The sequence below is a fragment of the Rattus rattus genome, chromosome 1 (genome assembly GCF_011064425.1).
Source record: "Rattus rattus isolate New Zealand chromosome 1, Rrattus_CSIRO_v1, whole genome shotgun sequence".
In the NCBI taxonomy this organism is placed as follows: Eukaryota; Metazoa; Chordata; class Mammalia; order Rodentia; family Muridae; genus Rattus; species Rattus rattus.
Window position 1 is genome coordinate 18,167 of NC_046154.1, and position 16,994 is coordinate 35,160.

Here is a 16,994-nt window from a genome sequence, read left to right on the forward strand (position 1 = left end):
CTGAGTAATTCCCAGACTACCACGTGTGGTTCTGGACTCAATCTGCCTTTTTTGTCCTGAAGAGAAGAGCAGGGCCTATGCTTGGCCTCAGGGTTCACATAGTCATTTTGTGCTTGGTCTCAAAAGGTGTTTTGGTCATGACTCAGTGAAGCCAGATATCAGCCTTGTTATCTACCACCTGCTTTCCTAACCTAACCAACTCTTCCGGGAAAGCTGCAAAGGGATGACAGGAATTTCCCTGGGGTTGTCCACAGCCTTGTAGCCTGGCCTGATCAAGGTGTCAATCAGGAATGAGGTCTACAGTGCCTCTGAACAGGTTGATTGTGCTTCTTTCTTCCTCCTACCTCCTTCTTTGGGAGCCACTTCTTTCTAGAGTTTCCACCTTTACTGTTCTGAGTGGGTTTTGCATGGTGGCTGTTGAGGCTCCAAGAGTATCTTGAGTTCTATCCAGCCTAGTGCAGGTCAGAGATGAGTGTAGAACTCTCTTTGTGACTGAATGGGTCAGAGTGGTCACTTGGTTGAGGCTGGGACCTGGTCACATGGCAGTGCCACTATCACATCCACTGCTGGGTAGAAGCAGTGTGACACTGACTATTTGGGACACTGCTGCCTGGGTTGGACATCCTTGTTCTCTGTTGGCAGCCTCCAATGACAAGCCGCCTGAAGAGCCAGTCCTGTGATTTGGTTTGAAAAGTCATTATTACGGCAGAGCAGTTTAGCTGTTGTTTTTGCAGCATTGGTAAGGTTAAAAGAAATAATGATAATAATATAAGAAAGACTCAGTCATAGTTACTGCCGGCAACATGCTATTTGCATTTTTAAGGAAACATTTCTTTGAGACAGCCTGGGTGAAAGGTCACTATTTGCATATAAATGAAAAAGAAAGTGTGTGATGTTGGAAGTTACATCTGTATTATTTTCTCAGCAGTGAGCTGCTGTTGGAGAGATTAGGGGACATGGCTTGCATTTGGCTTTTATTGAATAGAGAAAGTACTAGCGGAGGCTGATTTAGAAGCAAAATAATGAGAAATGTGCAAAGCTATAGAATTCCGGACTCCCCTACCCCCACCTCTCTTCTCTTCTCTCATTTTCACCTAAACTCAGCAAAAGCAGGTCTGTCTGCTCCACTCAGCAAGTATTCTACTCTTTGGATCTCAGCTTTATCAAACCAGGAAAAAAAAAAAAAAAAAAAAAAAAGAAGAAGAAGAAGAAGAAGAAGAACAAAATTTGCCCCTGGTCTCCCTCGTAGCCCTGTTTGTTTCCTGCCAAAAGCTATTTTGCCCCCAGACTTGTCCACTCCTATCCTCTAAGAGAGTGCGGTCAAAAATGTCTATTACTCTTCTAGGGTTGGAAGGGTTGGGGAGGAAGGCGGTGTAGTTTTAGAGCTTCAAGGACTCCAAGCAGGGATAGCAAAAGGGCAAGGGTTCCAAAGAGTTCTGTGTGGGTGGAGGCAGCCATGCAACTTCCATGAAACCCTCAGTTTCTTTCCTCTGCTTATGCTTTCGGGCTACCAGACTTTCTAGTCTGGGGCGATTCCTGGCGTTTTAGAAGGCTGGAAGCAGAGTTCCAAGCAGCAATTCAAAAAAGACCAGAGGAGCTGGGCCTTTGCAGGAGGTTTGTGATTTGGAGGTCAATGTATGGCGAGGCAAAGAGGTTGTGCCTGAGACTCCCCTGCTTTAATCTTGCCTCTTTTCAGAGAACTCTACTGATTACTGATAACTTAAATTATTTTTCTTATCCACGTAAATTAAAATTTTGTTTGTTTTTTTTTTTTCTGAAACAATTTCAAACCCACTGAAGTGTTTCAAGTATAGAACAAAACCATTTCTTTTGAACCTCTTGAGAGTTCACTGCTTGTGATCCTGGCAGGCAAAACCCTTTTCCCCTTTGCTTAATTTTCAGACCCTTGAGGGGTCCTGGGGTCTTACGGTGGTCATTTTGAAATAGGAAGGATCCCCATGATATGTCTTTCACGATGGTGAGCCATTTGAAGAGCCCTTCAGTTTGGGTTTGTTTGATGCTACCTGTGATTAAACTTGAGTTATGTAGGAACATCTCTCTCTCTGCCTGACTCCAGCGTTCCTTGCCTGACATCAACTTCACACCCATTCAGGTGGGCCATCCCAGAGAGCCCCCAATGTTACTCTTTTCCTTCTGCAATTAATTAGTATTTAGACACTGTGGAAGCATCCTTTCCCCCTAGACTCTCACTTTGTTAATATTTGTTGTTGTTTTTAAAGATTTACTTTTGTATTTTATGTATATGTGTGTTTTATCTGCATGTACATCTGCATCAGATCCCCTGGGACTACAGTTATAGAAAGTTGTGAGCCACCATGTGAGTGCTGGAAATTGAACTCAGGACCTCTGGAAGAGCAGCCAGTGCTTTTAACCTCTTCAGCCACTTCTCCAGGTCCCACTGTTTGTTCATTTTAAAGGATATCTGCAAAGTATTTTGACCAATGAGTCATTAGCCTTCCTTTGATGGGCAGATCATTCCCGATTGGCCAGTACATGCTCCTTACCTCCCCACCATTTTCCCTGTTCTCTCTTCTTGCTCTATGCCCAGAGTATTGTGCTAGAGAATAGTGAGAGGCTGGCCTGTAGCCCCAGTGCCACAGTAGCCCACGGTAAAATGATAGGATAAGGTCATTGTCCCAGTCCCTAAAGTCTAAAGTGAGCTGTGGCTAGCTTTGCAGTAGCAAGGAAAGAAGATGAAGAATTGAGATAAAATGTAGGAAGTGTTTAGCCTTTAGAATACATCAAAATAATTACATCAAAATAGCTTAGAATATCTTTAGAGTAGAATAGGTATAAGCTTATACCTAACTCTAGGGCTTAGCCGCACATCCTTGTTCTGCAGAACAATTTCCGAATGGCTTGGATGGCTACCTCTCCAGGCAGGGGTCTGCACGAGCAGGTGCAGGGATGCTGCTGTATGGCTGGTCGATCATCAGGCACGATAGCCTAACCTTCTGCTCAGATGCAGATTAACTACTGATGTGCCCTGACACTGCTCTGGCAGAGGTAGACGCGCATCTGTAACTATCTGGGTCATTGGACTTCCTGGCTCGCAGAAGCAGCTGTCTCTCTTGGCTCAAGTTGACTGCATGGAGTTACAAAGGTCCCTGGGCAAGAATTAGGATAGTCAGGCTTCACCTGCTGTCTGTGGCCCATTCCACCGCACTTCATCATCTTTTCGTTTTAACCCTAGTCCAGAATTCCCTGAGTCATCATGGTCTATGCTGAATCTGGACATAAATTCCCAACCTGGGATCAAAAAACCAAAGGTGGCATGTTGAGAATTTTGCACTGCACAACAATCCCTAGAGGTAACCCACAAATTGTTGGCCTTCAAGACCTGGGTCTCAAACACCTGTGGGGGAAGTTAATATCTTCTGGGCAATCCCTGTTGTCACAATGTTATTTTCAAAAATATTTATTTTTACTTTATATATATGCTTATGTGTGTGTGTGTGTCTCATGTACATGCCTGGTGCCTGCAGAGGCCAGAAGAGATTTTGAATCCACCTGGAACAAGAGTTAGGGATGGCATAAGCTGCCATGTGGGCACTGGGATTAAACCTAGGTCCTTTGCAAGAGCAGCAAGTGATCGTAACCATTGAACTATCTCTCCAGCACCCAGAATATTATTTTTGATAAGAGATCCACTTGATTCTCTTGAAGCAAATCTAGAATCTTCTTCCTAAGCAGACTCATACTGAAAACTGAATCCCTACCTTATCTTTCAGTTCATTGTGTGAGAAGCTGGTTTGGGTTCCTTTTAAATCTTTTATTCTCAAGGGTCTTGAGCACATAAGGCCCTGTAAAGTGTGTCTTCCTGTCTAACTAGGCAGGAAGCCAGCGTTTATGAGCCTGTCCTGTTGATATAGGAGATATATTGTCTCCTTCAACAAGGCTGTAACTCTTAATCCTTCTAATCCTTTCAAATAGTGCCACTCCCTTGTGACTAAGCATTTGAATATGAGCCTATAGTAGCTATTCTTATTCTAACCACCACAGATATCTAGGAATAGAATTGTTATGTTAGATGGTAACTATAGTTTACCTCTTGAGACTTGGGGTGGGAGAGATGGCTCAGTGATTTACAACACTCTTGTGCAAAGGACTAGGGTTAGAATCCACATTGTACCTGGTACTTCACAACCACCGCTAACTCACGTTCTAGGGATCTGATGCTTTCTTCTGAAATGTGTGGGCACCAGGCATGCACATGGTGCACAGACATACAAGCAGGCAAAGCACTTGTATACATACAAAAAAGCCTAAATCTAAAACAAAACAAAACGAGACAAAGTTCCCTCAAAAAAACCTTGAGAATTCCAAGAATAGCTTTCAAAGAGATTGTTATTTTACATTTCTGTCAACAGTAATGAAGAAGATTTCAGTTTCTACAGATTGGAACTCCTATTCGTCTGGTTTTGAATTTGTCATAACCATCTTAGTGAGAGTTAAGTGATATCCTTACAGTTGATTTACATTTAACTCATGACTAGATGTTGTGTTGGGGTCTTTTCATATGTATATTATCCATTTATATATTGTCCTCAGAGAAATGTCTTTTCAAGTTCTTTGATTTTTTTTAAGTGGTTCATTGTTTTTTTATTGATGGTATTATTTGAAGACAAATGGTTTCAACTTTGATGAAAGCTCTCTTGGGGTTTTTATTGTGATAAAACACCATGACCAAAAGCAGCTTGGAAAGGAAAGGGTTTGTTTTATCTTTCAATTCTCAGGTTCATACCACCACTGAGAGAAGTCAGAGCAGAAACTTAAAGCAGGAACCTGGAGGCAAGAATTGAAACAAAGGTCATGAAAGAGTGCTGCTCACTGGCTTGTCGCCTGTGGCTTGCTTAGTCTGTTTTCTATACCTCAGGACTACACGTCCAGGGGGTGGCACCATCCACAATGGGTTTGGCCCTCTCATATCAATGACTAATTAAGAAAACGTTCCATAAGCTTCCCATAAGTTTTCGTTTTGTTTGTTTTGTTTTTTTGAGACAGAGCTTCTCTGGGTAGCTCTGGCTGTCCTGGAACTCTTGATATAGACCGGGCTGGTCTTAAACCCAGAGATCCACTGACCTGTGCCTTCTGGGTGCTGGGATCAAAGGTGTGCACCAATGCTGCCTGGCCCTGTAGGCCAATCTTATGGAAGCATCTTCTCAATTGTGGTCTCCTCCTCTCAGATAACTCTAGCTCGTGACGAGTTGACAAAAAACTAACCAGGACAAAATCTAATACACACACAAACACACACACACACACACACACACACACACACACACACACACACACACACACACGTGTGTGTGTGTGTGCATATATATTTAAAACATTTATTTATTTTTATTTTATATGTATAGATGTTTTGTCTGCATGCGTTTGTCCAGTTGATCCATGTAGTGCTTGCAGAAGCCAGAAGAGGACGTTGGATTCTCTGGAACTGAAGTTACAGATGATTGTTAGCTGCCATGTAGATGCTGGGAATGGAAGCCAGATGCTTTGTAACAACAGCAAGTGTTCTTAACCTATGAGTCATCTCTCCAGACCTATATTATTTTTGTTATTGTTGTTGTTTTGAGACATGGCTTTTCTGTATAGCCCAGGTTGGCCTTGAATTTGTAATCCTCCTGCCTCAGCCTTCATAGTGTTAGGATAGAAGCATGCACAGTTTTGGTTTATGGCTAGTACTTTTGGTGTTGTATATAGGAAATAAACCGTTGCTTGATCCAAAGTCAAGAAGGTTTTCTTTTAGGGTATCTAAAAATTTTAGTTTTATAAGTCGGTCTGTGATATATTGCGAGTTGCATTTTTTTGCACTGTATGAGGTCTATCTTCTTTCATTTGAACGCCAGTTATTTCAGTACTTTTATTAACATGGTTATTCTTTCTATTAAATCACTTAAGCACCATTGTTGAGTATCTACCGATAAAAATATAGTTTACTTTTATACTTTTGAGTCTATCTCATTTATCTACATGTTCACTTTGTGAGGATACTATATTATCTTGGTCACTCTAGTCCTATGGTAAGCTTTGAAACAGGGAAGTTTGGGTCCTTCAGCTTTGTCTTTACATTTTTTGTTTTAAATAAAAAAATTTGTTTTGGCCAGTCTATATTTCCTGAACTGCCATGCGAAGTTTATATTTATTTTGCCAATTTTTGCATACAAACTAAAATAAAAAAAAAAGCCCAACCATACATAAAATAACATCTGGAGAGATCAGGAGTAGTTCCAGTGACATCCAGAAAGCTTTGGTCACATGAGCAGCAGCAAGTTCAGAGAGAGAGAGAGAGAGAGAGAGAGAGAGAGAGAGAGAGAGAGAGAGAGAGAGAGAGAGAGAATATGGCTTCTGAAGTCTACCTGGGAGACCAGGAGAGGCTGGTTAGGCAGAACCACCACCTGCCCCTGGGAACATCACCTGCTCCTGGGAGGACATGGTCTGTGTTTGGGAAGGGTGTGACAGGGAGTGAGGTCCAGATCAACTGTGCTTTCCCCTGCCTCTGCCTGGGGAAACAGGTTCAATGCTTTAGAAGAGTGGGTGGCACCAATACTCCTAGGATTCCTCCGCCAACAGCCAGATGGGACTGATGTACTCAGCTGAGAGTCAAGCTCTCCAATGGGGGATGGAAGGGTCAAAGGGGCTTCTTTAAAGAGAGTGTTCCCTAAGTGGATCCCCCATCCCTCAGTGTATCTGTTGTGGTCCCCAGAGGTACAAGCTCCCCAGGTAGTTTGGCTTGAGTCAAGGTGATCCAGGAAAAATCAATTGGAAGTCTTGGGGGAAAATCATAGCAGTTTTGTCTGCATTGATGTTGTACAGTGGGGTATCAGAGTACTAGACACGAAACAGGGACCAGCAGGTCAGTTTTTGTGTTCTTCCTGGGAATGCTGCTCCCAGATCTGGGTCTACAAGACAGCTGAGCAGAAGGATGTGGGTACCATAATCTGGAGAGCAACTGAGCTGTGTTATGACTTTCTCCCATCTTGTATTGGAGGTCTTGGTCTTGTAAAGGACCTGTGGCTTGTAAAGGACCTTGTAAAGGCCTGTGGCTCGGGCTGAGCATCCCTGGTTGCTTTGCTGAGATTTTTTTGTTCCACAGAATTTTGTAATTGTGGATCTGGGATCCCTGTGGAACAAATACAGAGGAGGGCTCTAGGTCTCCAGCAGAGATTACAGTAAACGCCCTATCCTAGTCACAGGATAATGTTTCTGAACAGCATGATCTCTAGTATGGAGGCTGTTTACATAGAGGAACAGGAATCAGATGAGCTCATCAGAGACCTAAGAATCTCTAAATAGTCCTGTTTGCCCAGAACATCTTCCTTAGTCAACTTCTGATGGCAAAGATGGTGAGAGTGACAGCATCAACACTTTTTTCAAGCATCACTAAGGGATCTTCCAAATGTTTCTTAATCTTCAAGTAGTTAGTCTCACTTTGTGTACAAAGGTGTTAAGAATTAGAAGGCAAGGTGACCCTGGAGTCAGGTGAGCTTGAACTGTGGACTACTTGGTGATACAACTGTGATACTGTGGAAAGCATAGCTGCTGGTCTCCACACTCCTGGGTAGGGCTCTCCTCAGACTGGCTGGTCCTCATGCTGTTGAACTTAGTATGTGACCAGGGCTATGGATTTTATGGAGTCTAGACAATAGACTAAAGGTATAGCATGCAGAGTCCATAGGGCAGGACCTGGCCATATCTAGGTCCCAATGTAGAATAAAGGGACCATATGAGGACTCCACACTGCTGACTCCTTGTAGTGATTCTTATTGTTGCAAAAAACTTCCTGGACAAAGGAAGAAAAATGCTGCTTTCAGAGCCTTTTATACAAAGTTCTGACATGGGTGTCAGCACTTTGCTTAACTGTATACTCTGTTTCTCAGGGATGTGAGGGAAAGCCTGTGTTTGCTCTTGTTCTGAAATGCTTCATTGGCTTTGTTACTTCTAGTAGATAAGAGACACACTTTGGGGAGTAGATGATTTTAAGGTCTCGGTGTGTTGCTGTGCCAATGTGGTGTCTCAGGCTGACTTAAAACAGTAGTTCTTGGGCTAAAGGTTGTGGAGAATCCAAAAGGGCCGATTTCCAAATTCTTAGGAATGGTAAGGCCGTGGAAGTGCTGTGCACTGCTCATCTCTCATCACACAGAACATTAGAGGTCCCTTTTTAGATACATATGCAGGTCAAGCTAAGAAGCAGAAGAGACCTACAGGAAACTCCTCAGGACAGGTAGCTTCTGGGACACCTTTCATAATTTAGACTAAATACTTCCCTCCAGTTGTCACTAAGCCATGTTCCAGTCACCTCAAATGTTTGTGTGTCCCTATAACAAATAATTCTGATTGAGCCTCATGAACCAGTCAGTACACAGGCTTCTATAGCAGGTTCTCTGGGACGGATATTCAGAATCAGAACCCTGAGCCTTTTAGGATTCGGTTGTCTTTCAGTTCCTTAATGGTACAGTGGAGACACACATGTCAGTTCCCATAAAGAGTACCTAATGGCTGGCACAATTCTTGATGTTCACTTATGAAGTCTTCTAAGTATGTACTCTTTCCAGTGGTGCAAAGCTGCATAGCCTCTTCCTCCGCATGGTCCCATTCTTAGACACCTTGTGTTGTTGGAGGCAGTTGCCTAGTGGTTCACAAGCACTAGGTTCCTACTATAAGGCTCAAGGGTGTGTGTGTGTGTGTGTGTGTGTGTGTGTGTGTGTGTGTGTGTGTATTGAGAGAGACAGACAGAGACATAGAGATGAGAGATATAGAGATGAGAGATATAGATTAGATATATAGATCATATAAATATATCTTTGGGAAGGTATACCTGATACCTGCTCAATGATGATGACCATTAATTTCCCTCTATTGATGGGACCCAGAGACCTTGAATTGTGAGAAAAGTCCTACAGCTCACTTCTTTATGGTCAGATGAAGCTGGTCCTCAGCATTTGCTCATAGGGAACTCACAGTTCTAAGAGAAGAAGGGAGTCTTCTATGATTTAGGATGTGCCAAGTCTTATAGGATCACTGTTCCCTTGAAGACTTTGTGCCTTTGGCAGCTATACCTAATTTAGTCTTTGTCTTGGCTCATGAAGGGACTCTGAGCCCTTTAAAGGGATTAAGATATTTTCAAGGAACAAAAGAATGGTCATGATACAGAGTTACTGCCCAGGAGTGGTAGAATTCTGGATAAAAACAGCTTTGGGGATGTATCCCACTAAAAATATGTGGTAATGGTGAGGAGGATAATATTTATGATAGCATGTACTCAATCTGCCTTTAGCAAAATCTAAACACATTTCCTAGGAGAAGAAAGCAGAATGTAGAAATACTCATTTCCTGTTTTTATTGTTGGTAACTAATGACCTTCCTTTGAAACTCTGCAGCATAGAAAGCAGGTTGTCATGGAGACAGGGAATGACGTTCAGGGAATAGGTACACAATGCATTGCTTTGTCGTGTCCAGCTGATATATTCAGCCTCTGCTTAGATGTGTGAATTTATGTGAATTATGAGAATTAAATATTAACTGTAGGCATTGCCCTGGAGAGAAGTAAAAACCAGGAGGAGAAAATACACTGAAACAAGTAACGAGTGCTAGTGGGGTGCAGGGCTCCTTGTGAGAGGCCATGTTATCAGAGCTGATCATGCCCACCGGATGGACTTCACTTTCCTCAGTCAGTGAGCACTTGAGAAGTTGAATGACATAATATACATTTTACAAAAGCAAATGGATCTGAGCTGCACATTCTTTTGGGATAATAAAAAATGTAGTTATGACTGAGCTACTCACTCACTGGTCAGTTAGTTTTCAAGTCCCCCGATGCCATCCTTGTTTTCAAGGTGAGTCTCATAAGATCCGCATCAGTGCCCTGAGTTAGAACAGCAATTTTGGGTGTCTACACCCTGTGACACATGTGCAAAACAGTCATCAGAGGTGAGACCATGGTGTAGACCCTCTGCTTCTAAAGAGTAAGGCTCTCTCTCTCTCTCTCTCTCTCTCTCTCTCTCTCTCTCTCTCTCTTTCTTTTTTATCCTGGAACAACCATGAGCAGTGAATTTGTTTGCCTTTCTGATAGGTTCCAGAAATTGTGTCATGTTACGTTTAAAAGTGTCCTGCATTTTTTTTCTTTTCTTTTCATGGACCTGCCTGGCTATTATTTGTCAGAGTTCCATTTTCTAAACTTCTATTCTTTTAAACCCTCAGAAAATGAGTTCCGGGGCAAACTTCTGACCCAGAGGTGGACACAGGAAGACAAGACCAGTAGCTGCAGAACTGAGAGACATTTCCTGTGTAGATACAACAAGGTAAGGAAGGGATTGGCCATGGGTCCTTCAGAGTCAAGATGGGGACCAAGATCACCTAGTCATTTTTTAGTTAGAGGGAGAAGGATGAGTAGATAAAACTCTGTGTGATAGTAGAGTTCTACATTTTAACCAGCTCCCCATCTTATGCGTTCATACTTGGGATCAGTTATGTATGATGTCACCTGTTCTCCCTTTATCTTGTCTGGGCCTGGGTAGGCCCAGAGTCCTCCAGGGTTTGATAGTTAATTGTGATGCAGAAATCCATGAAGTCTGCTGATCTTTTATTTTTAATCTTTGTAAGTGTGGAAGATGATGCATCCTACTTATGTCTGCCCAGAAAGCATGATAGAGGTGACCCAGGGTCCTTGCTTCCCAAGGATACTCCTGATCTTGGAGATAGTGCCTATGTCCATGACTGTGGTTTCGGCCACCAACCTTGAAACTCTACAACTTCCTACTGACATTCTCTATCTGAGACCCACTCTCCAGAGCAGATGACATCAGAGCTGGGAGTCAAAATAGAGAGAAGCATGGTGCATCCATACCTGGAGTTCAGGTGCTAACTTCTTTAAAATTATTTTAGATTCACTGATTTTATGTCTATGAATATTTTGGTTGCATGTATGCTTGTGCACAACATGCATACCTGGTACTTGCAGAGGTCAGAAGAGGGCATTAGATTCCCTGGAATTGGAAGTACAGATGGTTGTAAGCCACTGAGTGCTGGAAACAGAACCTTGGTTCTCTTAAAGAGCAATAAGTTCTGTTAACCACTGAGCCATCTCTCTGGTGTCCAGATGTCAACTTATTATCTGACATGTTGATGCTTTGCAATGAGTGTCTCAGTCAACACCTAGGTATGGCATCCAGAATAAGGGACAGCCCAGGTACAGATAGAAAAGAACATGAGTTTAAGGCAGGATAACATCTCAGGGTACTTGCATCTTACTTTTAGAATATACTATTTTTCCTTTATGTCTGGTGATAGAAATGTACAATTAACAGGTCTATGATGGTCACTTTGCTAAGCACTCAGACTTATTTTGATTCTGTTATCAGTGTGCTAATATTATGCACAGTGTCCTAAATGTTATGGTAAAATATTATTTATTTCCATTACTGAATTTTTGACCTCTCTTACTTCACTGTAAGAGAGCCCATGCAAGTCCAGAGGGTTCCCCAAGAGACATGGGTGTCAGATCATATGACCATGAAAGTGGCTTGACCTAGGCTCTAAGCAAAGTAGTTTCTGTAGTTGCTTGGTCAAAAGTGAAGTAGGAAGACTCTGGTTTCTCCACAGCCCAGGCACAGCATGCTCAGAGGGTTGAGCTTACCATGAGCTACACGTGAGTGTTCAGAAGGTAGGTGCTGGTAATGAGCCAGCTGACACTTGGGCCCTGTTAGCAGCCCTAAGGCTCTGTACGTGTGTCATCCGTAAGCCAATCTCCTTTACTTTGGACAGATCTCTGTGAGCTCAAGGCCAGCCAAGTGGAACTACATAGTGAATTCCAAGATAGCTATTACACGGTGGCGCTTACAGAGAAAGAAGAAACAAAAAACTAAGGTGAAGAACAGGCCAGTAGAGGAGGGAGGATGTGAATGGGCTGTTGAGCCAGCACTGAGGGGCAGCACAGGGACTAAGAGAAATAGCTTGGGCGCGTGACCTGAGATGGCCTGCGAGTAAGATGAGGAGCCAACAGGATGCACCTTCAGGGAGGGAGGTGACTCTCCTTCTTAGCTGTCTGACTTTACGTTGTTGGATCAACAACCTGGAGAGATACAAACCAACAGCCCTGGAGAGATACAAATTCCACTTATAACTGGGTGCACTTGTAATCCCAGCACTTGGAAGGATACAGGAGGGGGGGTCAACACAAGTCCAGCTTGGGCTTGACCAAGACCATGTTTCAAAGAAGAAACAAAGGAATTCCTTTTATGAAGATTGAGACAGATATGGCTGCTTTACCAGGTAGCCTAATTGGTTATAATTTTTTATTTAGGGCTTGGAGTGAGCCAAGATCTCATGTTTAGAACTGTCAAAAGACATCCCCCTCGTGAGGCATTTTCTGAATAGTGTCCCATGGGTTGTGACATTTCTATATCACAGGAAGTGGCAGGTATACTTACTTGTAAGTAGATTGCATAATCGGTGGAAGAACTGTGAGGGTAACGTCAAGCATGTTGTGGATGTCCCCTAAAGAGGGGCAGGACTATCACTGCAAAGAACCAAGAAGTACTATGATGACTCCTAGTGGGATACAAGGGGAAGGGGCACGTGATTTAGCAACAGACATTCAGCTAATAGGAAGTAGAATGTATATTGGGCTTCTAGGGGAATTTTTGCATCCTTCTGTGGCTATGAGCTGAGTTGAAGGCCTAGAACTTACATAAAAAGGGAGGGCAACCATTGATGGTGATTAGAAAATGGGATAGAGACTTTGAGGGTCCCTGTTGTAGTTTTATGGAGGAGAAAGTAAGTCTGGTGCTTGAAGGTTGCTCATGAATCCTAAGTAGAGTGCCCCTTTCCCCAACCCAGTGGTGGATTCAGACTTGAGTCTGCACAGGTTAATACTACTGTCAAGACACAAGACAGTTTGTGCTGTCACAGGAGGGCCCAAAACAAGATAAACCATTGTATTTCTTTTTACTCTCAATGGAGTGAGTAAGATACTGCCAAGTGACCAAGTGAAGCAGGGCAAAGGATGGCAAGTTTTTTCTACCTTTTTACCCCATAGCTACTTCGGCTCCTTCCTCTGGGCAGGGATGAAGCAGACATCCTCCCCCAGGTCTCCAGAGGAAGTGTGTACAAAAATCTTCTGTTAGAACACTATAATCTACAGGATCCTATGGCTTTAAAAACTGTCCTAAATCTATTCTAATATTTCACCTTTTCTGGTTATTAGAGCTCATTCCTCCCCCCCGTCTCCCATGAGATACTGTCTCACCAGGTAGCCTTGGCTGGCCTGGAGCTTGCTCTGTAGACCAGACTAGCTTTGAACTCAAAGAGGTCAGTCTGCTTCTGCCTGTTTTTAATCCTGCTGAGATTCAAGGTGTGTGTCATCACTCCTAGCTAGAGTACATTTTAAGTAAAAGAAGACACCAAAGTATCTCCTTCCAGTCCAGGGCTAGAATGAATGGCCCATGGTATCGAGAGGCCCAGCGTCTCCAACCAAGACTCTGCAGCTACCTGCTCAGCTCCCTCTGATACGTCCTCCTCCACCAGCACCAGCTTCTAAGATAGTTTTGACTGCTCCATATCCTCACTCACTCTTTCCTCCATCTGCTGTTTGTGCTTGATGTGTCCTGAATAGTTCTCTGCAAGAGGCAGTGAACGACCTCACATTTGTGAAGGTGGGAGCTCTCCTCAGCACAAGATGGGGACCTTTCAGGAAAATGAGCTGGTTAGGAACAAAGAGATGTGGTCAAAGGGATGGCAGGGGGTCTGACCATTGAGTTTGATTTGTCTGTCCGAAGTTGCTGTTGGCTTCTGGAGATAAGTCAACTAAATCCAGAGGTGTCTCTCATGGATACTCTTAGGTGTTCCCTTGTTGGATAACTGTTGCTATCCTTAGTCAGGTTCTCAGGCTCTCGGGCATCAGCAGGTTCTTTATCTTTCTGTTCACTCCTGAACAGCCTCATTGCCTTTCTAGAATAATGAGCAGAACTCCTAAGGCACAAGTTTCAGCACAGATTCTGGCCTTGGATAGTCCTTGACCATCAAGCAAGAAGCGGATAGGAAGTCCTTCCATCCTGGAGGGTGTGGGTAATTGGCTTTAGATGTCAAAGTAAAGGTCAACAAGAACCAACTGGCTTAGGGAATCCCTGGGCCCCTAGAAAACTAAACTCATGATTATTTCCTCTCCCTGCCCCTTCTTTTTTGAGACAAAGACTCATTATTTAGCCCCAGGTAGCCTAGAAATTGCTATATAGACTAGGCTGGCCTTGAACTCACAGAGCTCTGCTTGCTTCTTCATTCCCAGTGCTGGGATTAAAGGTGCGTGCCACCATGCCTGGTCCCATTGTTTCTTCTTAAAGACCAGCTATTTGTTTTGGCTGTGTTGAGTTCTGAGTTTATTCCTCAGATAACCAAAATAGAGCCAAAAGTAATCTGCAGGTTTGGAGGCTGTTGCTGTGTTTGATATTTTGATACTTGACTTTGTAAAGGTTCAACACAGGAAGCTTAGTTCGTCAAGTAAATAAAGCTATATATCTTTATTTACTAAATAAACTGTTCTAAAGCAATATAGAACAGTTCAAGGTAAAAACAAAACAAAAACAAAAACAACCAACCACCCTCCAGTGAGACTGCTTTTAAGACTAGAACCAAGGAACCAAGTCTAGCACTTGGTTGGAGACACGGTTCTCTCAGGCTAATGTAATAGCTATGGCTGAGTACAAACTGTTTGTATTTGGAAATTATTTTTCTCCAATTTTCCTATACAAGGAAAACTGATAAAATGTCAGAACTAAAGATGTGCTCGATCAGCACTATGACATTGATGTTAGAGAAACAGAGCAGATGTTCTTGGGAAAGATCCCTGATCTCACAGCGGAGCAAGATTATCTGTCTGAACAAAGGGACCCTTTCACCCTCAAGGCAAGAGGCCATTGAGTTATGTATGGGTTCTGCAAAAAACAGTTCCTGTTTGTGCTTGGAAGAAATAAAAGGTTTAAAAAAAAAAACAAATGAAGGGAAAATTGAGAAGCACCTCATTGCCTTTGCATCAGTGAATTGTGCCATAGGCAGGGACCATTCCTGTATAGAGCAGACAGGAAGTCTTAGGATCTGCTGCCAGGGCAATTAGTCAGTGAGTCTGGGCAGTGTGAGGCACAGTGCTTCCCTGAGCATGATGACCTAGTGGGTACATTACTTATATATAGGTAAGAGGTCTGTAAACACCTTCTGCAGTACTTTGCAAAAGAACACATGTGAATTTCTTACACATTTTGCCAGATGCCTTTACAGCAGCTACCACTGTCAATTTCAAAAGTGAGAGGAGAATCACCCCTTGGCATTGACTTCACAAGTCAGCCAGATCCTATGAACACATTCTCATCATATTAAAGAGCCTGGCTTCTCTCCCACAAGTTCAGGAGTTTCCTTCTTAAATCAAAGCTATGCAAACTGAAGAGAACTTCTTGTACATTGAATACTTGATGCAAGTAAATCGCAAAGAGAAGGTGCTCAGGACAATGAATGCCACAGCTGTTAGCTTCATCAATGGGAGCTCACAGTTTGCAAGCAATGCCCATTACACATCCCTGTAACCCTCTCTATTCTCTGCCCTTTGAATAATTTATCCACAGGAAATCCAAATTGCCAAGGCATACTTTAATCTAGCAGAATGCCTGCCAATTTCCTTGGGAAAACTGACACAAAAAGCTATAGATTACATTTCAGCTGAACACAGGCATGGGGCAATCAGATGTATTGTGTGCCCTGCCTCAGAAGGCGTTGTGCACTGCTCAGTGCAATCGACGTTTGAAGGCTCATAGATGTAATGACGTCCCTTTGACACCTGCTCCTCTCTTTACTTTAAATGTGAGTCATTGGTCTACGGGGAGCCTCTGCTTTAAAAATAGAAATTATAGTAATTGTCTCTGTTCTATGGGAAGGCTATAATAAACACATGGCTTATGGAGTTATGCTCCATACCCTGTAGCTGACAGGTTGCATAAATTACCCTGTTTTTTATTTTTCTTCTTTAACAAATTATATAGATCACTGTATTCTATACTGCTTCATAGGAAAGTTCACTTGTGACTTTCATCTGCCAACTGAGGAATTAATTCTGATTTCTTTTTTCCTAGTTGGTGAGGTAGAGGTTTGACTCTTGCCATGCTCTTCCTTCTGTAACATATCCCATTCTCTTATTTTCCTCTTTGCCAAACCACTCACACAGAGCTTTGTCGTCCTGGTGGAGCTGTGGTCTGGGACAGATGTTGATTTGCCTCCGGTCTCTTTTGACTGTGGAGACCGGTAGTAAGTCTTGACTGGCCAGTTTTCTGCTTGGGTGTATACCTGCCCCTTCCAGTCCTGTTATCTGTGAGAAGATTGGTTCCTACATCACAGAGTTTGCCAGTATTTTATCTGTTCCTTCAGATTTACCTGAGGACCCTCATCCTCAGATGTGCCTATCATGGTAGCTCTTATCTGCTTTTCTCAAAGCTATGTTGTAGGCAGCAGCCCTAATGGAGGCTTCTCTAGGTGAGTGAAGATTCTAACAGACTTGGTAGTCCAGAGGCCAGAGGATACCTGAGTGTTGTTCTGGCAACTAGTTCCTACCCATATGACACTCGTATATCAGGAACATTAAAACATGTGCTGAGTAGGAAGAAAATGTCCATGGAAACCAAGACCTGGACTATGTTGAGCTGACCCAGTTCCATCTCCATCAGATTATTGTCAGCAATATCCCTTGTACCTCGGTACCTGCTGGTAAGGTAAGCAGTGGGTGTTACTCTTTGTGCCAGGAGCCCCTTTTATTATGGAATACCTATGCACATGAGGCTGTGGCTTTAGTGGGCAGATAGGGACCTGGAGCAGTGTGGGTGGAACACTGTGAGGCACTAGGAGGTATAGACGGGTACCATTCAGCCTGGTGGTCTCTCCCCGGCAGAACCCCAACATTCTCCCAACTTACTTCTTTTGATCCCATTCTTGTC

The 16,994-nt window shown here is 43.1% G+C and overlaps 1 protein-coding gene across 5 annotated transcripts in view; it reads left to right on the forward strand.

Annotated features, from left to right (window-relative positions):
* Positions 1-10,231: 10,231 nt before the first annotated feature.
* Positions 10,232-16,994, forward strand: part of Myt1 (myelin transcription factor 1) — a 43,746-nt gene continuing 36,983 nt past the window's right edge. For 4 of the 5 annotated variants that reach the window (XM_032891014.1, XM_032891015.1, XM_032891016.1 and 1 more), the window contains exon 1: positions 10,232-10,328. The gene's annotated coding sequence lies outside the window, so the exon portion shown is untranslated. The remainder of the gene's footprint in view (positions 10,329-16,994) is intronic. The other variant, XM_032891017.1, reaches the window with a different exon arrangement.